At 44.9% G+C, this 25617-nt stretch overlaps 1 long non-coding RNA gene across 3 annotated transcripts in view; it reads right to left on the bottom strand.

The window, feature by feature from the left end:
- LOC104004250 (uncharacterized) overlaps positions 1-25205 on the bottom strand; it is a 95865-nt gene extending 70660 nt beyond the window's left edge. For all 3 annotated transcript variants that reach the window (XR_008536610.2, XR_010159405.1, XR_008536611.2), the window contains exons 1-2: positions 24845-25205; positions 23948-24345 (exon numbers count right to left, since the gene is read on the bottom strand). This is a non-coding gene — a long non-coding RNA (uncharacterized LOC104004250). The remainder of the gene's footprint in view (positions 1-23947; positions 24346-24844) is intronic.
- Between the last annotated feature and the right edge of the window lie 412 nt (positions 25206-25617).

Here is a 25617-nt window from a genome sequence, read left to right as displayed (position 1 = left end):
GTGATGGAAAGGCACACATACTGTAGCCACCAGCTAATGCAGCTAGTGAGCATTTGAGACATGGCTAGTGAGACTGAAGAAAGGAATTCTTAATTGTATTTAATTTTAATGCATTTAATTCAAATTCAAACACCTTAATTTTAATGAATTCAGTCTTAAAACCATGGCTACTATATTAGACAGCAGAGTTCTAGATCCTGAAGCTGAAGGACAGGGTGAAATAAAGAGTCCTCCTTGAGCGAATAGGTGGGTCCCCTGGTAATTCACAGAATTATGTAGCTACCAAAGTGGGTAAAACCAGACCTTGACCTTCAACAGCCAGATGGGCCCACGCCACAGGGTTCATCCTCCCTCTTCTCTCCACTCCCACCCCCAGCTTCAATATAGTGGCTTCTAACATGTTTTTATTCCCATGGAACAAGGAACTCACAAAGCCTCTTAAATTGACCTCCATTAGCCTGAAGGCTAATCCCCTTTTCCCCTGCCTTGGCCACTTCAAAACTTTTCATCAGAGTGAATGGAAAGATTAGGACACCATCAGTGACACACCAATAAAGATGGGATGAGGCTCAAAAACCTGCATGATTTAAAATGTGTCTAGGTAATTCTCCTGAGCTGCCAGACTTGGAAGCCATGTGGCTTCATACTGCAAACAGAAACGCAATACAGAACTCACCGTGATGAGACCATTTACTCACACGACAAATATTACTGAGCATCTGATATGAGGTGGGCATTCATATAAGTTAGGGAAATAGCAGTGAAAAAGACAGACAAGATTGCTTTCATGGGGTCTAGTACGGGGAGACAAAAATAAACCATAAATAAATAAAAAGATAAGTTGAGGCAGAGACTATTAATTGACATGGAGAAAAACATTTGTGATGAGATAAAGACTGGGTTGGGAGCTACTTTAAGCTGTGTAGTCAGGGAAGTCCTCTCCTAGGAGATGACACTGATGCCGAGACTTGCATGGTGCACAGTGAATTGTGCTGAGGTCCTGGGGGAAAGCGTTCCAGGCAGAGGGCACAGCAAGCACAGAGGTCCTGAAACAGGAACAAGCCAGGGCTGCCCACAGGCTAGAAGACAGCCAGTGTGAACAAGCAGAGAATGGAGGCACAAGGGACAGGGGTCAGATCATGCAGGGTCTTATAGGCATGGCAAGTTACCTAAATTTTATTCTGTAATGTGATTATAAGCCATTAGCAGGATTTATGCAAGGGAGTGATATGGTAGATTTACACGCTTAAGAGATTATTTTGCCTGTTGGGTAGAGAATGCATTATAGTAGGGCAAGTGCGGAAAACCAGAGATAGGAATTCTTGCTATGGCCTAGGCAGAAAATGACAATGGCTTGGATTAGGGCTGTAACAGTCGATGTGGTGAGATATAATTAGATTCTGGATATATTCTAAAGTTAGAAAAAGTAGGACTGGTCAGTTGAATGTGGGGTATGACAGAAAAAGAAGAGTCAAAAATACATGATTCTTAAGTTTTAGATCTGAGCAACTGGGTAGTAGCTGATGGAATTATTTGTTGGGCAAATAAAGAATGGGGGAGAAATAAGCCTTGGAGGGATATCAAGAGTTTCACTTTGGATATTCAAGTTTGAGACATCTGTTAGGCATCTTAGCAGAGGTGTCATAGAGGCAGTTGGATTTAGGAATCTGGACCTTCGTGGGGTGATAAGGACTAGAAAGATAGATTTGAGAGTCATGAATGTATAGATGATTTGAGACTGAAACAGATTACCAGGAGAGGGAGTGCAGAAGAGAAGGAAAAGGGAGAGAGAAGAGGAACAAAGGGAAGATAAGAGAAAGGGAGGGAAGGGAAATGAAGAGAAGGAAAAGAAAAGGAAGGGAAGAGAAGGGAAAGGGAAGGGAAAAGAAGACAAAACAAGAGAAGAGATCTGGAGATTTATTTTTGGGGGTTCTAACTCAGGCAGAAAAGTCAAGCTGATAATATGGTAGGAGGAAAACCAAGAAAATTTCTTGGTTTCTGGGACCCCAGAGAATAAAAAGCTCCACAAAAGAAGGAGGCGTCAACAGTGACGGTAGCTGCTAGGAAGGCCTGTAAGATGGAGCAGAGAGTTGACCCCTGAATAAAACAAGTGGGGCCCAATGGTAGCACATGAATAGAATTGAACAGGTGAGTGAGCTTGTTGGGAGAGAATGGGCAGTGAGAAACAGAGATGGTACTAATCCATGACTTTTCAGAACTTTTGCTATAAAGGGAAGCAGAGAGCTCGGCCATGGTTGGATGGGCCTATAAGGTCAAGGGAAAGTTTTTGTTTTGTTTTTAAGATGAGCTATTCCAAGTTAGATGTATTTGTCAATGGGGATGATGTGGGAGTAAGAAAGATATTGAAGGTGCAGAATGATGAGCAATTCTCACTATCCTATGAGAAATCAGTGGCCACCTGGAGAAGCCTTACAGACCCCTGCTTGTCCATGAGTCATTCTATGAGAATCACTCCTGTGGGCACTCCTGAGTTTCCATATGTGAGGAAAGCCTTTAACTGGATTGGATGAAGGCAATATGGCCACTTGACGTCACAGTCTGTTAACAACCCGTGGGTCCTGATAGCATCAGTTGGCATAAATGTTACCACCCAGGGAGACCTGCTACTCAACACATGGCCCTGGAGGAGTGGGAGGCACTAGGTGACTCACCAAGCCTGGTGTTTGCTGGAGTAAGAGCCAAGCATACTCCACTGGCCTTCCATCAGCTACCACAACCTAGTGCCAACCCCACCGTACCCCAAGATAACAGGGACAGGGCTAGGCTTTAGGAGCATTGACATACCTACAGGGGATTGGCTTTCTTTCACCTTCAGCCCTGTTTTTCCTTCCTTCCTTCCTTCCTTCCTTCCTTCCTTCCTTCCTTCCTCCCTCCCTCCCTCCTCCCTTCCCTTCCCCTTCCTTCCTTCCTTTCTTTCTCTCACAAAAAACACACAAAAAACAGTTCTTCCCTTTCAAGCAATAGACACACAAGAACCCAGGAACTTGATACAGGAGGCCTGGTTCCTTCCTAAGTCTCTTTCCCCCGCCCGCCCCCATATTTCTCTGCAGTGAGAAGTTAAGTGGAGGTGGAGCCAGGCAGGCTGTACACATTAATATGGATATGTGCCCACAGAGCCTCTGAGATCGTGTATCTATAGGGGATAGATGACTGCTGCTCTTCCCTGAAACCCCAAATCACAAGATTCTTAAGCTAGTGGCACTAAAGATCCAGTAATGCCCATGACAGAGCAAACTGCTGCCCTCTAGACCAAAGACAGTGTGGTAGTAGCAAGAGGCCCCAATCGACCTGTAGAGTCCAGTCCACAAGGAAGTGACACATGTTCCTGTCTGACTGGAGAGCTGAGGGCTGCTTTCTAAATGGCACTGCAGACAGCACGTCCATTCCTGGGGACAGCTGCCTCAGCCTCACCAACAAAATCACCAGTAATCCATGTCAATGAATGGGCTGGAATGTCCAGACTGAAAAAGAAGTGCCTCAGTACTATTCTAAAATAGGTGATAGGAGCTGGGCATTGTGGGCAGCACCTTGGGAGGCTGAGGCAGGAGGATCACTTGAGGCCAGGAATTTGAGAGCAGCCTACACAACACAGTGAAAATTCTTCTCTTAAAAAAAAAATGTAATTAGCCAGCCATGATGGCTTGCACCTGCAGTCCCAACTACTCAGGAGACTGAGGCAGGAGGATCACTTGAGCCCAAGAGTTCCAGGTTGCAGTGAGCTATGACTGCACCACTGCACCCCAGCCTGGGCAAGAGTCAGACCCTGTCTGTAAAAAATAATAATAAATTTAAAAAATAACAATAAATAAAATAGCTTATAGGACCACAGTACTCAGAGTCACAGGTAGTTAAAATAGTGTTTGCTTACTTAAAATAGAGAGGGAGGTGATTGTTGCTACCATAAGAAGCCTTTTGGGGAAATACTAAAAAGCACAGCTGTGTGGTACCCTGCAGGGTGACTGCCTTCTCTTTGGTTTCACTTGTGTTTGAATGAGAGAGCTCCAGTGGCCACTGGGGGACAACGGAAATACAGATCAGATATCACTATGTAAGCATTAAATAACTTGCTACTCCAGGAAGTGCCATTGAGGCAAGAAGTAAAAAGAACAGCCCCATGCTGGCAGGTTCTGGATGGAAATCTTGCCGGGGTTTTATTTTTTTTCCTTTGATTATTATTCTTGGGAGATCTGGGAAATGGTGTGACTATGGAACTGTAGAACAGTGACTGTAATAACTTAAAAAGCAATATCAATTTAAATAGCGATTTGCCCCTGGTTTGCGACTAATAGAATAATGTCATTGTACTCATCACACAAATATGTATGAGTGGGAAAGAGCTTGACAACAAAGACAGAGTGTTTCAATCAGAATGAACAAAATGACAGCAGGAGCAGCAGGCTCTGGAAAGGCCTCTATGTTCTCCCCAAATATGGAGTCTTATCTGCTCTCCCCCAGCTGAGAATTTGACTCATTGACCAGTACATCTGGGAAGGGCTCAGCAAAGTGAAATAGTGTAGAGGGAGCCCTGGGAGTCACGTTCGGTTCTGATGCAAAAAAATCTAAGGGGATGTGCAATGTGTTCTCAGTGCAGAAAACGGGGCTGCAGGTGCCTAGTTGGTTGCTTGGTGGATGCATTCAACTATCACTCAATTTCTACATGACCCTGCTTTCAACAGACCTTGTGCATCCCAGAATGAGCAGATGTGGAAAAAATTGTGCAGCTGGTTTTGGGCAGCAGCCCCCTTTTGGCTGCTCTTTTCCCTCCTGTTAATACGACCCTCATAATTGCGCATGCCTTCAATGAGTCAGAGAGACCCTGAGAAAAGCAATATTCACTTGAACCGGCGGTCTGGGCTTTTGAGACAGGATGACTGGGCTGGAGACCCAGCATACTGACTGGTTATGTGACCCCAACAAAGTTATTTCACCTCTGGAGGCTCAAATTTTCTCTTCTGTAAAATGGAGACTTCAATATCTACTTTGTAGGGATGCTATGAGAATTTCATGATCTAATACATGCAAACTGTTTAATGCATAACATTCCGGGCATTGGGTGAGCACTCCATGTATGTTAGCTATTACAAGTATTATCTGATAAATCAAGAACCACTAAAAAATTAGTTGGTTTCTAAGCAGATCTCCCAAAGGTGCTGAGGCATGAAAAACAGGTAGGGTGAAGAGTCAATGCTTAACCAGAAGAAATGAATATTCAATTCTGACCTTCCAAGCCAACCCTTCTGCCAACTGGGGAGATCTCTCAGGCAGGTAACCCCAAATTATAACAGACTATTCTGCCTGAAACTAAGGTCATCTTGGCTCCAAATTCCTGGGTATGGTTAGTGTGGCATTTGGTGAGCGCGTGCCTTTCAACTGGCTAACTAGTGATGTAAAAACTTCTCTTTTCTTGTCTTTCTTTCTTTTCTTAGAAACAGGGTCTCTCTCTCTCTGTCACCCAGGCCAACTAGTGATCTAGAAACTTCAATTTCTTCCTTTCCTTTCTTTCCTTTCCTTTCCTGTCCTTCCTCCTTCCTTCCTTCCTTCTTCCCCTTCCCTTCCCTTCCCCGCCTCTCCCCTTCCCTTCCTTCCTTCCTTTCTTCTTTCCCTCCCTCCCTCCCTCCCTCCCTCGCTCCCTTCCTTCCTTCCTTCCTTCCTTCCGTCTTTCTTTCTTTCTGTTGAAACAGAGTCTCTCTCTGTCATCCAGGCTGGAATGCAGTGGTGTGATCAGGACTCACTGTGTGCCTCAAACTCCTGGGTTCAAGTGATCCTCCCATCTCAGCCTCCTGAGTAGCTGAGACTACAGGTGAGCATCAGCCTGGCTAATTCTTCAATATTTTGTAGAGATGGGGTCTTGCTATGTTTTCCACACTGATCTCAAATTCCTGGCCTTAAGTGGTCCTCCCATCTCAGGCTCCCAAAGAGTTGTGATTATAGGCATGAGCCACTGCACCCGGCCTAGAAACTCCAGTTTTTATGTGTCACTCAGGGCCACAGAGAGCAGATCTCAATTCTTCCAGAAGTCCCTCTCACTATGAGTATGGGGCTTCCTCCTGGCAGTCAAGGCTTCATTCAGACATTTGCATCAGCAGGACCATTGTTCATACCCAGATCCAAGGAGTCTTGCTTGGTTCCTTTGCACACACAAGTCATGTGTACCCTCCCAGCACACACATAAGAGAAAGCAACTAATTAATATACTTTGACTTTGCTTGGTCCTTGATTTTTTTTTATAAGTGCTTCTTTAGCCATTATGGCTAAAGAAGAGCTGAGATCAATGCCTTGCAATGTAGCAAATACAGTATTTTCACAAATGCTTATGAGCAAATTTGTGGAGATATGAAGGTAAATCATAGATTATACTCAGGCATATTAGTTCCCCAGAGCTACCATAATGAATTACCACAAACTGGGTAGCTTAAAACAATGGAAATTCATCCTTTCACCGTTCTGAAGGCCACAAATCTGAAATCAAGGTGTCAGCTAGGACTTCACTTGCAGGAAGCAACAGATACTTCTCCTTTGCCTCTGGTCACTTCAGTTTCTGGCAGTTCCTGCTGTTTCTTGGTTTGTGGCTGCAGAAGTCCAATTTCTGCCTCCATCTTCATATGGACTTCTTCCCTGTGTGTCTCTCTGTGTCCAAATCTCTCTCTCCTTTCTCTTGTAAAGACATCAGTCACTACATCTAGGGCCCACCCTAAATCCAGGATGATATCATCTCAAGATCTTTAACCAATTATATCTGAAAAAACCTTATTTCCAAATAAGGTCACCTATTCTGAGGTTCCAGGCAGACACAAATTTTGAGGAACACTCTTCAACCCACTATATTGGGGAACATGTACTTTAGTGAGACAAATAGCCATTACCTAGAATACACAGTAGCACAGAAATTCCATGAGAGACCTGCAATGAGTTCTGGGTATATAAAGGAAGTGATGTTCCCATTCATCAGATTTGGGGGAAATGGATGGATAAGGTCATTTTAAAGGTAGGTCTTGAAGGATGGGAGACGTTTTACAGGACAGGGCATTCCTGGAAGAGGAAAAAATATGAGTACAAAAACAGAGAGAATAGCAGGGCTGTTCGGGAATCATAGGATTCTATTATTGTATTATTCTGAATAATAAGTATTGGCTACTTTATATGTGGCTAGGCAACTTGATTACAAGTGTCTAGCACGGCACCTTGCACACACCACAGAGCTGGTTAGTATTTGTTGACTGATACTAAGAAAAAGCAAAAGCGTAACTTCGCCTCCTCCATTCAAATTCTTGAACTGCTAAGCTAAGCTTTGCGGGCACACACATTATCCCTCACCAACTGGCACTAAATAATATAATCAATGTAATGATGGCAAAAATTAATTCTAATAAACAGCTAATTAAAATTGAGTCTAGAAGGGTAACATGGCCCTAATTACTACATTGGCGAATTGTTTTCCCTATTCCTGGAACAAATTCCTACTTCATTATCCTCCTTTTGTGCAAGAAATTGAGCTTTTCCAAAGTGCAAGGCATGGATTATGGACAGTGTTGATGGCAGCCCGACCTGGCCCCTGCTGTGTCCAGCTCAGAGGTGAACATGCAACTCAAATGCCCACGTGCTACCTGCCAGTGACTACAACCTGAAGTCACATTTCCTTTCATACCCAAATTACAGTGACTCTGGGCTCCCACCTGCCACCTTAGCAAGAGTTTCCTTCAACAAATGTTCCTAAATAGCCACAAGGTTGGTAAGTTGGTCCCCTTGCCCTCTGCTTATGGTTGAATTGGGAGGACAGAAAGTCAGGCCAGTCCTCTTAGGCTGACTTATAAACCATTGACTGCTTCCCGACTGTTCTGTGTGCTGGGCTTTCTCCCATTGGTGCTGCTGCCTCTTGCAGGAGGAGGAGCTCAGGCTCCCTGCTTGGCTGTGCCAAGGCTGTCTGCTGCTGGCCCAGGCATGCTCCAGTCTCCATTTAGTATTGAGGGTCCCCACTGGGCCAAGATCCCCTCTGGTTCCTTGGTGATTTGATTTTATGGCTCCTCAAAGCAGGCTCTCTCTCTTCCAGGTGAGCCCTGCCCCTCCCGGATACAGCTGCTGTTTCTCAGCTCTCACTTCCCAGGTATAATCCAAGAAATGGCATTAAATGGATCAATATATCAGAATTTTATAAAATCACAGAATGCTTTACCTGCAAGGGATTTCACTAACCACTTCCTCCAACGTCTTCATTTTACAGAGGTTAAAAGATTTTCCCCAAGGCCATACACACAACAACTTAATTTTATTGATGTACCTCAGTTTATTATTGATCTGTTGTCTTAGCTGGCTAGGGCTGCCATAACAAAGCACGACAGGTGGTTGGCTTGAACAACAGAAGTGGATCGTCTCACAGTTCTAGAGGCTGGAAGTCTGAGATCAAGGTGTCGGCAGGGTTGGCTCCTTCTGAAGGCTGTGAGAAAGAGTCTGTTCCATGCCTGTCCCTGGCTTCTGGTGACTTGGTGGGAATCTTTGGTGTTCCTTGGCTTGCAGATGATGCACCACTGTAATGTCTGCTTTCATCTTCATATGGTATCTTCCCTGTGTGAGAGTGTCTATGTCCAAATTTCCTCTTTTCATAAGGACACCAGTCAGACTAGATTAAGGTCCCACCCTGTTCCAGTAAGTTAAGACCTCATCTTAATTAATTATATCTGCAATGACCCTATTTCCAAACAAAGCCACATTCCGAGATACAATGGGGTTAGGACTTTAAGACAGGAATTCTCAGTGGGGGATATAATTCAATGGATATCATCTGTCCCCACTCTGATTGAAGGGTGGGTGGGATGGCAAGGTCATCTCCACACGTGATTGGAGACTGTCAAGACAGAAAGATCATGAGTTCATGGAAACATGCACAGCGTTTTTGAGACAGTGCTTATCTGTGTTTATCTTAAAACCTTTAAAACAAACTCCATCTTCTTTCTGTCTTTTAAACTACTTTGCATCAAAAATGCTCAATGAACATGCACCAGAATTAATGCCTCTCAGGAATCACAGGACGTCTTAGCACGATGGGCACAATCAGAACCTCTGAGTCCTTCTCTGTGGCTGGCCGCTGATACTCCAGCCTCACACTCACAGCCTCGCTCAGAAGCTATTGACGTTTGTTTCAAAACTAATTGTGCTGAGGTTTGGGACATGAAGTGGAAAAAGACTGCTTCACATTGCAATCCATCTTGGAATGAAATGGCTATTGTGGCACCAGAAGAAAATTTTTCCATTAAGTCAAAGGCAAACCTCAATTTGGAGGACAAAAAGTCCAGCGCCTTGAGATGAGGGTCTCTGCCTTACAGAATCATCACTGCCTTTTATAGCACTATAGTCATCACGACATTCTGTCCCTTGCACCCACAAAACTCTCCTTTCTCCCTCCACTTCCCCAAACTGATAATTCTCCATTATCCATGAGCATTTTAACCACAGCAACATTCTACTCTCAGCCTGGCTTGACCCTCCTCTTCTACAAGAGCTGTGACTCCTCCTCTGCCATTTGGGGCCATCCCTTCCTCTAAACTGCAACTGTATTTAAAATTTGAACCCCTCAGTCAACACCCAGCATGAAATCTCGTAGGACACCAATTTTTCTGCACATTTATGTCTGATTTCTCCTGGGAACATGCTAGAAATGCTGAATCTTCGGCTCCACCTCAGGCTTACTGAAGCAAATTCTCTATCTCAAGATGCCCTGTGAGTGAAACGGATGCTGAATTATAGAAGTGCCACATAGTATCTCTCAGAGTTAGGGCTGAGTTCAGGCCCTCAAAAGCAATTGTCAAGCTGGTGAATGACTCTCTCTTATCTCTCAGGGACTTATTCTGTCCTCCGGTGGCTGACTACTATTAGTGGTCATAGAATGTAGACTACTATTAGCATTAATTATTAATATCACTAGACCCACTCAGTTCTCTGCAGAACAAACAATATTCAGATATGACACACAGGATGGTGAATCTAAATTTCTAGATCAAACATAAATGCTTTTTTGGTTTTTTTTTCCTGCTGTCTGGGATTCCCTGTGTCATGATTCTAATAATTCTCGCAGGATTAACATGATCATCAGTTAATTGGAAATTTTGATAGTTTTAAAATTGAAGATCAGAAAATGTTAACCTTGAAAGGGAACTTAAAGTTCATTGAGATTAACCTCCTTACTTGACAGATGAGGAAACCGAGTTATAGTCTACTAATAGCCTCAGACGAGTTCACCAGTCCTGGGAGTTTCCAATAGGGACAAGAATCTACAATTTGGACTCCAGGTGTGAGCATTTTCTATACCACACTGTACTAATTTGTGTTACACTGGGCTGGTTATTAGATTGCATAATGTGTTTGGCCTGGTCACTTCTCAATTTCTAACGAAGCAGAGGGGACTGGACGGTGAATGAAAGTTTTTGGAAGGGTGGAGTAGCTTCTTTATATTCTAGCCTCTAAACTCTTCTCAGAGCTCGCTGGTGTAGACTCGGGAGGAGAGTACATGAAGTGGGAGTTCTCATTATTGTTTTCTTTATGTAATAAAATCGTTACTTAAGGTAGCGGTCTGCCCCCGATCCCTGGTACAAGGGACCTGTGCAAGGGAGTGAATTCTGTCTAGACACCCAGACATGCAGAGGCCCCCGTCACGTCCAGTTTCACTTCATTCTTTGCAAAATAACCAGACTTCCAACTTGATGTTGCCTCTCCATCTTCTGTGTGTGTTTACAATGCCAAAGAACCATCAGCAGCAGAATCAAGTTCCCAGGTTCTAATTAGTTCATTCATTCAACTAAATGAGGTCAGGGGTGTTAACTACGTGGCTTCTGGAGGGCAAGGGCTGTGGGGTCTTCCTGAGGGAGATTGGCACTGTCTTCTCCAAGACCATAGCTCCACAGAGGCAACTTCCCCCACCAGCTCCACCACCTCCACCCTCACCTATACCCGCCTGTGCCCAGCCTGAGCTTGGCCCTTTGCATCTGTTATTAATGCTTAGCACCGGCTCTTTTTCCTGATATGCAGCCTGAGGCCAGAGGCTGAATCATTTGGGGCGGAAAAGAAATCATAAGGTCTGTAGCCTGGGAAGCACATGGAAGGCAGAACAGGGTATTTCAAGGTTGACCTCAAGGTGGCCCAGGAATATCTATGCAACATTTACATTGTACATATTTACATATGCTTCATATATACTGTGTAATATATTTTTACATTTAAATAAAAAGATAGGTTGAATGTAGATTAGCTGGAGCTCATGCACACATAGAAGCATACATATCTCATAAATATCTCATACATATATCTACACATATATCCCATAGATGCCTCATAGGTATATTTATGCTATAGTTTTCTTTATGTAATAAAGAAAATATAGATATATGAGGTATCTATGGGATATGTGTGTAGATATATGTAGACCTCTCATATCTATATGTGTGTAAGTATATGTAGATCTCATATCTATGATATGAGAGCTATCATAGATCTCTGTAGATATATGTAGATCTCTCATGTCTATGATAGGTAGTTATATAATCTCACATATATGAGATTTCATATATATGAGATATTCATGAGATGAGTGTAGATATATGTACATGTCTCATATTTCATGCATATTTCATATATGTAAACACACACATACATAAATAACCTGTATATGTCTATGAATACACATAATGTCTGCTACGCTGGGTCTAATATGCTCATATTCCCTAGGGATTTTTTCCTGGGCTGTGTTTTCCTTTGCATGCCCACAGCCTAGAAGTTTGAAGCGCTTGTCAGGAGGAGGATTCATTTTCCCAGAGGACAGTAGTAACTGAAAAAAAATGAAATAAAATGAATGCTACCTGTAGTGAGCAGGTCTGTCCATGAGGTGGTGGTGTTAGTATAATGGAAGCAGGAGGGAATAAGGTCAGGGCAGAAAGAGGCCCTCTGTTGGATTGATGGTGGAAGGATAAATCCATGCCCCTCCGTGAACTCCCACCCCGAAGCCTGACAGGTGCCTGGCTACTGGCTGCCAGGGTGTAGGAAATTCGCACACGTACCTTCTCAGCAGCTCCTAGACCAGCTGGCCTGGAGGCTTGGAAGCAGTCCAGGCAGGAGACACAGGATAAACCATCAGGAGCAACAGCTCTATCAAGTGGACTTGAGTAGAATGTTCCCATGGCACTTGGACACCCCTCACATTCTCCGGTCTGTAGGTGGTTTTCTTTGCCACCCACTGAGGGCTGCAAGAAGCATTCCAGCCAACACACAAAGCCTGGCGCTGAGGCTCCTCCAGCTCAGCCTCCTGGGCAAGCTTTTCTGCCCTTTCCACACACATCTGCAAGCTCCTGCTGTTGGAATCCATAGAGATAGGACCCGGGCCAACAAAACATCTCTGCATATTGAAAGCATTCCCAAACACCTCTTCTTTTGCAAGCAATGGCTGCTGAAGGCTGGACCACACTAAAGTAGATACTCCCTGCCTGCATGGTCTTTGAAGGGAGTAGAGATGCTATGAAAACAATTCACCACTGAAGCTTTCCCTGGTGCTAATCTTGCTTTCTAGTTTCTGAAGTTACATTTTTTATGTTTTTTTAAAAAAAGGTACCCTGTGTCTTCACCAGAGAGAAGGGAGAAGGAACCTTGATTGATTCTCTGTGGCAGGCACAAGATCTATCTTATCACTTTCAGTCCATTTAGCAACCCTGCTCTCTGAGGACTTCACAGAGGGGGAAGCTGGGCTCTGAAGGTTGATGGAATTCACATGTGTCAGCCACAGACCCAGATCTCTCTGGTTTCCTTTGTTTTGTTGACTACTTTTTTGATATTAAACAACTGGCTTTCCAATGAAAAGTAGTAGCAATCATAGGATAACACCCTTAACATCTGTGTGGCCTTCTACAGTATACAAGATGCCTTTCCATTGCTGGGGCCCGGCCCAGCTTGGAGATCGGCCCCCTCTGCTCTGCTTCTCCCTGGCTCCACCTTGCCAGCTCCAGACTGCACGTGTCCCCAGCGGAGCTGGTTCTCACTCCCTTTGGCAGACATGCTTCCTTGGTGGGCGACTTCACTGGAAGACTGTCTACTGATTCAGGGTGACAGGCTGTGCTAACGCCCCAGCCCTTGTGGGGCTCATAAATCCTGGGATGGTAAGCGCTAGAGAGGTGCAGCTCAATGACAGCAAATTTGGCCTGTCTCTCGGTTTTACCCAGGGCCAGCTTTGACTGATGCTGAGCAAAGTGTCAGTGATGAAGGACTTGTCAACACTGCCTGGCTTCCTTCCTCACTTGCCATCAAAGGTGGACTTTTGTCCAAAGCTCTTTAATTTGGGAATTAGGTCTTATGTGTAACTGCCAAGTTAAATTGGACCCAAGAGTGAATTTGGATCTGCACTGAAGAGGGAGTGGAAATTAGTAAGCTCTGAGGTGCCCTAAGCTTGGCGCATAATCATAAGAATAAAGACTGATGCTTTGAGCTCTTGCTGCAGGCCAGCTGTGTGCTAAGTGCTTCTTCACTCTATCAGCTTCTTACTTCACAACCCTGTCAGGTACAGGCTATTTGTGCCCAGAGAAATGAGACACTAAGAGATGATATGATTTGCCCAAGATCCCGCAGCTAGCAATGGAGGCATTGGCATTTGAATTTGTATAGTCTGTATTGCCAGAATGGCCGCTGACGTCTCCAAGGCCATGTGGGAGGTTTTCGATGAGCCCTGAAGCTCTGTGGAGTTTCTGGCATCTGGGGGAGGCCTCTGTTTAGATCCAAGCCTTGGGAGAAGCCCTTGGGAGGACCACATGGGGTGACAGCGCTGTGTTGGTGGCAGCCTGTCATGGGTCCTGAAGCCCAGCTTCTTTTCTCTCTTTCTTTTCCTCCCTCCCAAATCCTTTCTGCCTTGCCTGCCATCCAGCAAATCGATTCCAATTGATTCCAACTGATAACATTTTATTGGAGTTTTGTTTATTTGAAGATCAATAGTGACAAGAATGTGGCAGTCTCCACCCTGAAAGACCATATTCAAGCACACTTTTTTATCTTGACTTCAAGTCTCAACCTGGACTCCAGCCTACAGCCTCTGGTAGGCAGACTATCTTGTGCTCACCCTTGTCTTGGCAGCACAATCACAGGCCCGTTTTGTGCGTTTGCCTTTTGGGGCCCAGTATACAAGAAATGGGCTTAACTGAAACTGTAAGTGAATTTGTCTGGAACACAGAAAACACTCAACAGCACATCTCACTCTACCAGACACTGTCAGTCTAATCAGAGGCCTTGAATTATTAAAGCTCTCTAGCCACTGAGAGCTGCAGGTCACCAAGGCACCGAACACACTTGCCTAAGTGGCACTGGATTAGGAATCAGTGGGCTCACAGCCAGCTGTTACTGTGGACCCCCCAAATTTGTTTGATCACCACTCTTCTTAGTCATGAAATCCCACCCTCCTTTCCCAGGCCTGATCCTGATGACAGAGCCCTGAACTGGCTCAGGTCCTGGCTTCTGGTCCTACCTCTGGAGTTGACTCCGCGGGTTTTGGCCAATCCTTTTTCTTCTTGGTACCTCCATATTCCCACCTGTATTGTGTGGCTACAAATATTTGCTTAGGATCATTTTAGCAGCTGTGAAGTGTCCTGGGAACTCTGAATGAAAGGCGCTCTATTCCAGCTTATGAACCAAGTGATGACTCTGGCCCTGTCCACACGGCAGGGCTCTGCAGGAGACAGACTGGACCCATTCATCCTTCATACAGTCCTAATTTTATTCCAGTGCCTCACTGTGGACTGAGGCAACAGGGCTTGTCAGAGAACTGAGCAGTCTTCACACTTTCAAAGTCCTTTCTATTTGGTAGGGTTGCTTTTTTTCCTTTCATTTTTTTCTTTTTTTAACCATTGCATATTAGCAAAGGTAAAATCTACCATGCAAGAAAAGGAACAATCATGAAAGGAGAAAGGCCTTCTCAAAGGAGGGCTGCTTATTAGTTCTTTGGAAGGTCAAGAAGGCCATTTGCCTGAGGCCGGGATTTATACTGTTAGCATGCTAGGCACACCTGGGGCCCACCCTGCATACATATCAGGGTGCCATTTTTACATGTATTTTTACATATGTGTCTGTTTTAGGGTGCCCACGATGCAAGAGAGCGGAGCTGAGAATCAATAGGGTAATGTGTCCAGGGCCTGCTAGTGATGAATGTGGGTGTTTTGGCCCATTTGGGCTGCCACAACAAAGTACCCCATAGACTGGGTGACATGCAAACAACAGAAATTTATTTCTCCCAGTTCTGGAGCCAGGAAGTCCAAGATCAAAGTATCAGCATGGTCAGGTTCTGTTGAGGGCCCTTTCCAGATTGCACACTGCAAACTTCTTGTATCCTCACGTGGTGGAGTGAGGGCGAGAGAGCTATCTGGGGTCCCGATGATAAGAGCACCAATCCTATTCCTGAGAACTCCACCCTCATTACCTCCCAATGGCTTTACCTCCTAATCCTATCACATAGTAGGTTAGGGTTTCAACATATGAATTTTGGAAGGACACTAACATTCAGTCCATTGCACTGAGTATTTTTGCTTCTTCAAAATCACTCCATTGCTGCAAGCTATAATTGTGCATCTGTCTTGAGGCTATAATAGCATGTCTTAGAGCTGGAATCTCCAGCTTCCTGGAATCCTGGGCCCCTCTACTGACCTCTCTAACCCTTCCCCTGTAGGAGCACTTACTTACAGAACATTGAGTCTCTGCTCACTCTCTCCTGAATCCACTTCTGCTCCTTCTTCTTTGAACTCCTCACTAGCCCCAGGGCCCAGGCATCCCATCTAGATATCATCCCCAGTTGCAGATACCTGAGAAACTTTGCAGTCACTCTCTCCTTCACGGCTCAAGTCTTCACTCCCAATAGGTCTTCAATCACCATGCTTTCCAATCTCACTCTTATTCTGAGTATACAGAGCATGGCTTCCCATTGCTTTCAAAGGGAAGGGCAAATGTCTTATGCAAATTACTGTATTAGTTTGTTCTCATGCTGCTAAGAAAGACATATCTGAGACTGGGTAATTTATAAGGGAAAAGAGGTTTAATGGACTCACAGTTCTACATGGGTGGGAGGCCACACAATCATGGCAGAAGGAGAAGGAGAAGCAAAGGCATGTCTTACATGGTGGCAGGCAAGAGAGAAGTGCCGAGCAAAAGTGGGGAAAACCCCTTATAAAACTTATAAAACCATCAGATCTCGTGAAAACTCGCTCACTGTCATGAGAACAGCAGCATGGGGTAATCACCTCCATGATTCAATTATCTCCCACTGGGTCCCTCCCACAACAGTGGGAATTATGGGAACTACAATTCAAGATGAGATTTGGGTGGGGACACAGCCAAACCATATCACTTACCAAGGCCTTATATGATCTAGTCTGTGTCTTCCTGTTTGATTTAATTTTTCCTCTTATTCACCTCTTTGCTCATCAAATCCAGCCACATTATTCTTTTTCCCATCCTTCAGACTCATCCAGGTTCATTCCCACTTTAGAGTTTTGCACTTGTGCTGGTCTCTCTACCCAGTATACTCTGCCCACCAAAATTGGCATGCTGGCTTCTTCTTGTCATTCAGATCTTTGTTTAAACATCATATTCCCAGAGCTAATTCCTTGAGCATTTTGTCTAAAATAGCCCTTCCCTCTCAGTCACTTACATCTTGTAAAGCTAATTGTCTTCAGACATTTAAGATCATTGACAATGACTGATGCTATATGTGCTGTCTCTTTTCCTCCAATAGTAGAATATGGATTCTATGAGTAGAAAGCTTGTCTGACATTTTCCCTGCTATATCCCTAACACCATGGAATGTATACGGCACTTGACGGTTGCTCTATAAATACTTGTTGGATGACTCAATGAATGAACAAACTAGAAATATTTGTTATGGACTATAAGAGGTTGCCAGTGAACTTCACCTTGCAAACCTCATAGTCTTTAGTATTGGCACTAGAAGTCTCATCTTGATCCCATGCTCAACTGGTAGAAGGCCATAGTGTTGGGTCTGGGCTGGGTTGCAGTGTCCCACTCACCTAGGCTTTGTGGAGCTTAGCTGTGGCTAGTAGAACAAGGTACCAAGGGTCAGCCAAGAAGCAATCTCCAAACTTATCAGAAAGTCCAACCTGGCCGCTACTTCTTGTAGGACAGGCAAAGTGGGAAGACCTTGGTATGAAACATAGGATATAAACTGGGGAAGCCAAACCAGAGTTCAAGTCTGGAGGAACTCCCAGAGCCATGGGAATGTGACTGTAGAAAGCCCCTATAGTTTTGGGTGAGCTGGTGAAGGAGCAGTTAGACTTACTTGGTTTAGGCACACAATGATCTTCAGTCCTTCTCTTGAAGGCATGAGCTGGCTGCAGTTCCACTTTGCCCTACTGGAGAGGATCTAATGCCAGAGACTGACAATGGGTCAAGGGCTGGGTGGAGAGTATTCACTGCTGATTAAGTCTTTCTTGATACTGAATAGAGAGTAGATTTAGTGGAGGGGAAGGGAAGACCACAGGAAGACCACCAAAGAGATTATTCTACAGTCCAGTAAAGAGAGGACAAGAGCCAGTGATGGCAGAAGGGAGGAAGAGAAAGAGATTCATGCAAGAGAATTACTAATGCAAAATGTGCAAAATTTAAATTCAATCAGATTAGACGAATGGAAAAAGAAAAAGAAGGATGCCATGAAGACTAGGAGGATCTGAGCTTGCTCAGCATTGTAGAGGGTGTTACGGGCCTTGATTAAGTTAAAGACAGCAAGGGAGAGGCACGTGAGGGCAGAGAAATGTGCTTTACCTCTGGGCAGGCTGATGTGACAAGCTCATCGAGCCTCCAGAGAGATTTTTTCCAAAAGTAGCTGGAAATATAGGCCTACAGCACAAAAGCCCTAGGAGCCAGGTGAACGCCTGGAAGAATAGAAGAAATTATATTATTTAAAGTAAAATGGGCCAGGCGTGGTGGCTTATGCCTGTAATCCCAGCACTTTGGGAAGCCAAGGTGGGCGGATCACTTGAGATCAGGAGTTCAAGACCAGCCTGGACAACATGGGGAGACCTGTATCTCTACTAAAAATACAAAAATTAGCCAGGTGTGGCGTGCCTGTAATCCCAGCTACTCCAGAGGCCAAGGCAGCAGAATCACTTGAACTAGGGAGGTGGCGGTTGCAGTGAGCCAAGATGGTACCACTGCACTCCAGTGTGAGCGACAGAGCGAGACTCTGTCTCTAAACAAAACAAAATAAAACAAGCAAACAAACAAACAAAGTAAAATGGGGCTTTTGAAAGTGAACAAGAATTCTAGTAGAGGGAGGGGAAGCCAGGAGGACATTTTTAACTTGAATAAAAAGTAATGCTGATGGAGGGAAAGCTTGAAGCTGGAGGATGGTTTCTTATTCAAACGCAGTTTGGGATTGAATTACTTAAAATGTATCATGTGATTTCAGAAATCAGCTGTCTTTTTGCTTTACAAAGAGAACTCAGGAGTGTCTTTAGAGTCAGAAGCCTAGGAACCAAAACCCCAAAGGGGCCAGACCAGGAAAACCTAGCTCTCCCCAGTACAAAGGGGAAAGCGCTCCCGTTCACTGCTGCTTTCTGCACCACAACCGCTTGTGAAGAGCACTTTGTGCGAGTAATTCTGAAAACGTCACACTAAAAAAAGAATTACATGTTATTAATCATAAAAGCGAAAGCAAAAACAAACGAAGGTTTCTCCTTGCCTTCGAATGAAGACAACCAAAAGCATCAGAGGTGAAAACAAGACAGACACGACATGAAGATTGAAAACCAGATTATACCCTAGGGAGCACGCATAAAATTAAGAAAATAATTACTGACTATGAGACGTAGATCACAGAGCAAAAGGAGTCCTAAAAGAACCTCCCACCCACAATAGAAACAAACAACAACTTAAAAACATGAAGAAAGTGGGCCGGACGCAGTGGCTCATTCCTATAATCCCAGCACTTTGGGAGGCTGAGGCGGGCGGATCACTTGAGCTCAGGAGTTTGAGACCAGCCTGGGCAACATCTCTATCAAAAATACAAAGTTAGCCTGGTGTGGTGGCGGATGCCTGTAATCCCAGCTACTCAGGAGGCTGAGGCAGGAGAATCGCTTGAACCCAGGAGATGGAGTTTGCAGTGAGCCGAGATCACGCCACTGCACTCCAGCCTAGGCAACAGAGTGAGACTCCGTCTCAAAAATAAAATGAATAGAATAGAATAGAGATATTTCATAAGCCGGTGTTACATTAATGAGAGAATATTATCAAGGTAGCCTTGGTCCTTCTCCCTGAGCTCTTACAATAAGCCCCAGGTCAGGGTTACAAACATCAAGCAAAGGGAATACTAAGGAGGTAGGGATAAGACTACGAGTCAGGGGTGGTAATAAAAAGATGGTCACGTGGGGTGAGGCAGGTGGGAAGTAGGGCAGGTCTTAGCTAAGAACATCAGAGGAAGCTTCTCAGACCAGACCCAAGGCTACAGGGTAAGGATCGACCGCAGAGACGGGGAGCTGCTGGCTTTCCGCGGCTGCAGCTTCTGGTGCTGCCTCTTGGACTAGTTCCCACATTACAGGTTACCTACAGCTTCCCCCAGAAATGAACATTTTCCTTTTGAAATATAGGACACAGACTCTACTATTTCTTGAGTATCTTGGAGGGCCTCCAGGCAATGTGGACCCGGAAATAGGAGATTTGGTTGTCAAATCAACCTTGAGAAATGCTGGATTCAAATAACCTTCTTTGAATTCTCAGTGACCATTGAATTCTCAGTATATGAAAGGCTCTCCAAAGTCCTGCTTTTATTTATTTATTTATTTATTTATTTATTTATTTATTTATTTATTTATTTGAGACAGAATCTTGCTCTGTCACCCAGGTTGGAGTACAGTGGCGCGATCTTGGCTCACTGCAACCTCTGCTTCTTGGGTTCAAGTGTGTCTTCTGCCTCAGCCTCCCATGTAGCTGGGATTACAGACACCACCACACCTGGCTAATTTTTGTATTTTTAGTAGAGATGGGGTTTCACTATGTTTGCCATTCTGGTCTTGAACTCCTGACCTCAAGTGATCCACCCATAATCGGCCTTCCAAAATGCTGGGATTACAGGTGTGAGCCACCACGCCCAGGCAAAAGTCCTGCTTCCACAAAACACACTTTAACTTCACTGCCTTAGGGTTATAATTTGGAACAATCACAATATCGGTCACCAAATTGGAGTTGGCTGATGGGATTGGCTGTGCCCATCTCTTCTTACTTCCATATTTCTGCTTTATAGTAAAGTTGAAGGGAGAAATTTCTCAGAGGCGGGTATCTGCGCAATATGCATTCTGGCTAGATCCTCTCAGCACACCCATGGAAAGCTACAATACAAATTATCAATCTATTTGTAGAACACTCTGTGTGTTACAAAGAACTTTACTACTATTTATCATAGTATGATAAATATGGTGAATATGTAAATATAGTAAATCTATGTGCATAAAGTAAATGTGGAATATGACAGGAGTTGGAGGTGGCTGAGTCAATTGTATTCTAGGAGTGCAATAAAACAAGCTTGGTTCCTGCAAGGTGTATGTCAGTTGGTTCCAGTAAGGTGAAGATTTGGGATAATTGGATCCCACTTTCTACAGCAGTTTCCACGAGTTGAAAGCACACCTACTGCTTGCCCTGGGGGCGTTTTCTCCACCATCCCTTCTCAAGGTTCATTTCTAATTACTTGAATACCCCTAGCGTGCTGACTGAACAGGTTAATTTAAATGGGAAGACCTAAAACTCTTGTTTTTCAGCTCCTTGCTGGGGCACCTGATGATTATCCCATCGCCAACAGGAGCAAGTCCAAATGCCTTTACATCCCTTCACGACGTCATCTCCCATCACTTTCCCTGCACGCTGTGTTCCAGCTCCTCGGAACGACCTCCCATTTCCTGAATAGGTCACACTTCCTCCGCTTCTCACCCCTCAACATACCCACCCTGCATTCTGTTCCTGGCTGTCCTTCTTTCCTTTCTCTACCTGCAAAACCCTCCCCAGCTCCCCAAGGCAGAGCTAGTTGCTTCTTCCCTTGGATCCCATGGCCCTTCCTACCTATGGGCCTCCCGTAGTGCCTAATGGCTTGTAAATGATGTCCAGGGAACATTCATTGAGGGGATGGTTCATTTAGGGACTGACTTTCACTGTAGTGTCTCTGAATTTGATGTTAAGACACAGGAAAGCATGCCACCAACTGCCAGCAGTCAATCAGGATCAGTGGGAAGAGGTAGGGGCCAGAGCTGGTGCTGGCTGGCTGGGGGTGGTGGGACAGGCCTAGGTAAGTGGCTGCCAAGTATAATCTCTTTAGGGGAAGAGATATGATATGGTTTGGAGGTTTGTCCCCTTCAAATCTGATGTTGACATGTGACCCCAGTGTTGGAGGTGGGGCCTGGCAGGAGGTGTTTGGATCATGGGGGTGGACCCCTCATGAATGGCTTGGTTCCCTTGGTGATGAGTGAGTTCTCACTCTATTAGTTATTGATATCTGATGGTTAACAAGAACCTGACACCTCCTCCCTCTCTCTCTCACTCTCACTGTGTGACACGTCTGCTCCCCCTTCACTTTCTGCCATTAGTAAAAGCTTCCGGAGGCCTCCCCCAAAACAGATGCTGGCACCATGCTTGTTGCACAGTCTGAAGAACCATGAGCCAAAATAAGCCTCTTTTCTGTATGAACTACCTAGTCCTGGGTATTTCTTTTTAGCAATGCAAAATGGACTAATACAAGTCATACATGTAAATTTTTTTAAAATGCTTTTCTAAAGAAACATAGATTTAATGAGGATAAGGAACAATGGCCTGACAGAAAGAATGGATTCAAAGTAAGCCACCTTGAATAGTAGAGGGAAGAAGAGATGGGGCAAAGGACTGTGCCTGGGCTCTGCCTGCTGGCAGGGCAGAGATCTCACTGCGGTGCCAGGGGTGCTCCTTGTCTCAGAGTAAGGGCAGGGCTGAGGAGAAGGCTGAAGTCCCTCCCCACACCTTCAGCCTCCATGGTAAAGGCAGGGACTTGTAGCCAGGTTCTCCTGGAAGAGAGGTAAAGGTAGTATACGATTTGCTACTGGTTTTTCACCTATTTTACCAAACATTTCCTCTTCATGTTTAAACTTCTGTTATTTGACTAAAATCTCTAAGAAAAGCTTAGTTCCTTCTGAGCTCAGTCCACTCTTGTTATCTTTTCTCAAAATTTCTGAACTCAAAGGGGCAGAAATCAGGTTTCTAGACATTCAGCTCAGCCAGGCAAACAGCCTCTAGTAATTCCAGGCAAGTGCAAAGACAAGCGGCAAATTGGGCAAACAGTAGAGGTTGCACCTGTTTTCTTTTTGAGAGTATCCTTATCAGAGAGCCAGAACTAGTCATTAAATTGTGTTTGTTTGCTAATGTTGCTTTACCTTGCTGAGCTAAAAGTGCCCCCATGGACAAAAAAGATCACAGACCACTGCGATTGACAGGGACTGCAGAGTGTATTTACTTCCTCCCACCTCATTTCACACGGTGGAAATTGATAGGGGAAAGGGGGAATTCAAATTACAACAGACTTGATAGAATTCTTTTGCTGTTTTCCTCTAGACAACTCAGGCTCAGTTTAAGGTCCTTTTAAAAAGGCCCCATTTTCTGATCTGCTCCTTCGGAAACAGGGCAGCAAATATAAGGATGGGAACAGAAGTGAGAAAGGCACTCAGAAGCAACGGACACAAAAAAAGAGCGATTGATGGACCTGCCCGAGCTTGGGTAGATAATTCCACTCTGAACCAATGCTGGCATAGAGGAAACACCATAAAATACTGATCTATGAACAGATATATCGAATTGCCCATTCCTTCTTAAAATATACTAGTGGACAGACGCAGCGATACAGGTACATATCTTAACTGCTAATCCCATAAACGTGATTGAGCATCCACTCTGTATTAAATCCACAGAGATTAAAGCAAGGATATGCATATGTATAATGAGAAGAACAAACATTTATTGAGAGCTACAATGTTCCAGGTGCTGGACCAAGTTATATCCTTAATAGTAACTACATTGAACCTTAATAGTAAGTACAATTGTTTGTCCACTTTATAGGTAAGGAAACTGAGAGTAGGTTGATGAAGTAGCGTGCCTGAGGTCACACAGCTGACAGGTGACAGTGCTGAGATTCTGAATTAGTTTAGCCTGAGTTCCTAATCATTCTGCCCCGGGGACCTCCATGAGACTAGATCCCTGGAACCTGCAGTAAAATGGGTGGCGCATACCCAAACAGAGTGCCAGTACCACGTGATAAGAACTTCAAATGGGACAAGGGAAGATGAACAGGGAGATTTGCTAAATGATACAAGATTACAGCTGGATAGGAGGCGTAAGGTCTAGTGTTCTATAGCACTGTAGGATGACTGTAGTTAATAGAAACATATAGTTTCAAAGAGCTAGAAGGAGGATCTTGAAAATTTCTAACACAAAGAAATGATAATGTTTGATGTGACAGATATGCTAATTATCCCGATCTGATCACTATACCTTCTATGTATCAAAAGATCACTATGCACCCCATAAATTTGTACAGTTATTATTTGTCAATTAAATAAATAAAATAAAAAGGATTCCAAATGGCAAAAAGGAAAGAAAGAATTCACAGGGAAGGTAACGCTAGAGCAGACGCTTAAAGAATGACGGAGCAGACCAGATGAGGTGGCTCATGCCTGTAATCCTAACACTTACGGAGTCTGAGGTGAGAGGATTACGTGAGCCAAGGGGATCGAGACCAGCCTGGGTAACATAGCAAGACTCCGTCTCTATTTTTAATACATATTTATATTATAAAATTTTAAAAAAAAGAGAGAGAATGAGGGAGGAGATGTCCATTTGGAAAGGAGTGGAGGAGTGGAAACGCGCCTTAGGAATGGGGTTGAACTAAATAGGAACATCGTACCTGATGCTGTAGAAGAACCGAATGGTGCCAGGGTCAGACAAAACGTACCCCGGGGGCTCAGATGGTGGCCTAAATCCAGCTGAACAGAGAGACCAACCTCCATGCAGTCGGGATGAAGAGTTGTAGACCACAAGGTGGAAATTGCTATTGGCCATCGGAGCTCAACCTTCATGGAGACTGGTGCGCTGCTGCCCTCTCAGGTCACCAGCTGGACGCTGCCCTGGAGTAGACTAGCTGGGAGGGTTATGCAGGGTAGGGACGCAGCCAAATGGAGCTGCCAAGAACCAGAGAAATTACTGAAGATGGTGTCAAGTCCTCTGAAACAGTCTCCTTTTCCATAGCCCCTGGCTTCATCCAGCCTCACCCTTGGAGATCAGCACGTGCTGCAGGCAGGGGATCTGCAAGAAACGCAAGAGGTATCAAAGAAAAGGCTGGTTCCACGTGATATTGATGCCCAAGCATCTAGCAAAGTCAGCTTTCTGTTCTTTGCTCTGTGCTTGGTTAGGCAAGTCCTCGAGTTTGAAAGACCAAAAATCTTTCAATGTCCGTGGCTAACACATGGACATCAGTCAGTCTGAGTGGCCCTAGCACCTCCGCTAATACTCGCTGGCCTCCTTAGAGAGGCATCCCTTTTCTCTTTTGCACACCTTGGATTTTCTCTTTTTCCATTTCCCACCCTAATCCTCTCTGAGGTTCCCTGTTCCCTTCCCTTTCGTCTTCCTCTTTCCTCCATCAGTCTCTGGTGGACCCGCCCCATGGCTGGCAGCTCTGGGGCCAGGCAGTTGCCACTACTGGTTCTCCAGGCCCACTATGGAAGAGCAGCATCCCCTTGTGATCACAGACTACCTGCATCTGGACCCCCCAGAGAGCTGGGAAAATGCAGAGCCCTGGGCCCACCTCCAATCTGCTGAAATGGCTCGCTGAACTGGAAGCTATGCCTCCAACAAGTCTTCTGGATCAGTCTTTGCTCACTAAGGTTTGAGACCCTCTGCTCTGGAGATAAAGGCCCTAGAAACTCTGGTCTCTCATCTCTCTCTCTGCTTCCCCTATTAACCCTTCTCCAAAAAATGGAGAAGCTAAGTTGAAGGCACAGCATTGAGCTTTTCCTTTCCCTTCTGTCTTCTGTCTTGACGTCTTTCTCCTCTACTGGATGGTGAATCCCTAAGGATGGGAGTTGTGTTCTACTCAGCTCTGGAACCCTGAAGTTCCCATGATGTCTGGGTCACCATGGACACTTAGAAATGTTTGTGGAATGAATAAATTGTTGACGCAGGGAACACTCTCTCTCCCTTCCTCCCCGCTCCCTTCTTTCCTCCTCCTCCCCTTTTCTGTTCCTCTTTCTCTTGGGATCCCCTCGGCCTTGGGCACAAAACCCAAATGTTTTAAGAGATTGTTAATGTTTAAAGGGAGACAGGCGGTCACAGGCAGGGCAATGGCAGGTTGCTCAATGGACAAACAAATCCACCTTCTTCTGTTGTCTCCTAAGCCAACAGGAAGCAGCCAGAAGACGGTCAGACGGTCACTCACCCGGCAAGTGCTCGGGACAGCTGTCCTGCCTGCCCCACGCAGCAGTTGCATAACCTTGCTGCAATAATCAGAGCTATAAATAGTCTTTACTGAGAAGCCCCAATCTGGGATTGGACAGGCCCGAGGAGTGGCCTTTATTTGTT

This window comes from Pan troglodytes, chromosome 7 (genome assembly GCF_028858775.2).
Source record: "Pan troglodytes isolate AG18354 chromosome 7, NHGRI_mPanTro3-v2.0_pri, whole genome shotgun sequence".
NCBI lineage: Eukaryota > Metazoa > Chordata > Mammalia > Primates > Hominidae > Pan > Pan troglodytes.
Note: the sequence above shows the minus strand (reverse complement) of the source record. Positions and strands in the feature narration are given on the sequence as shown.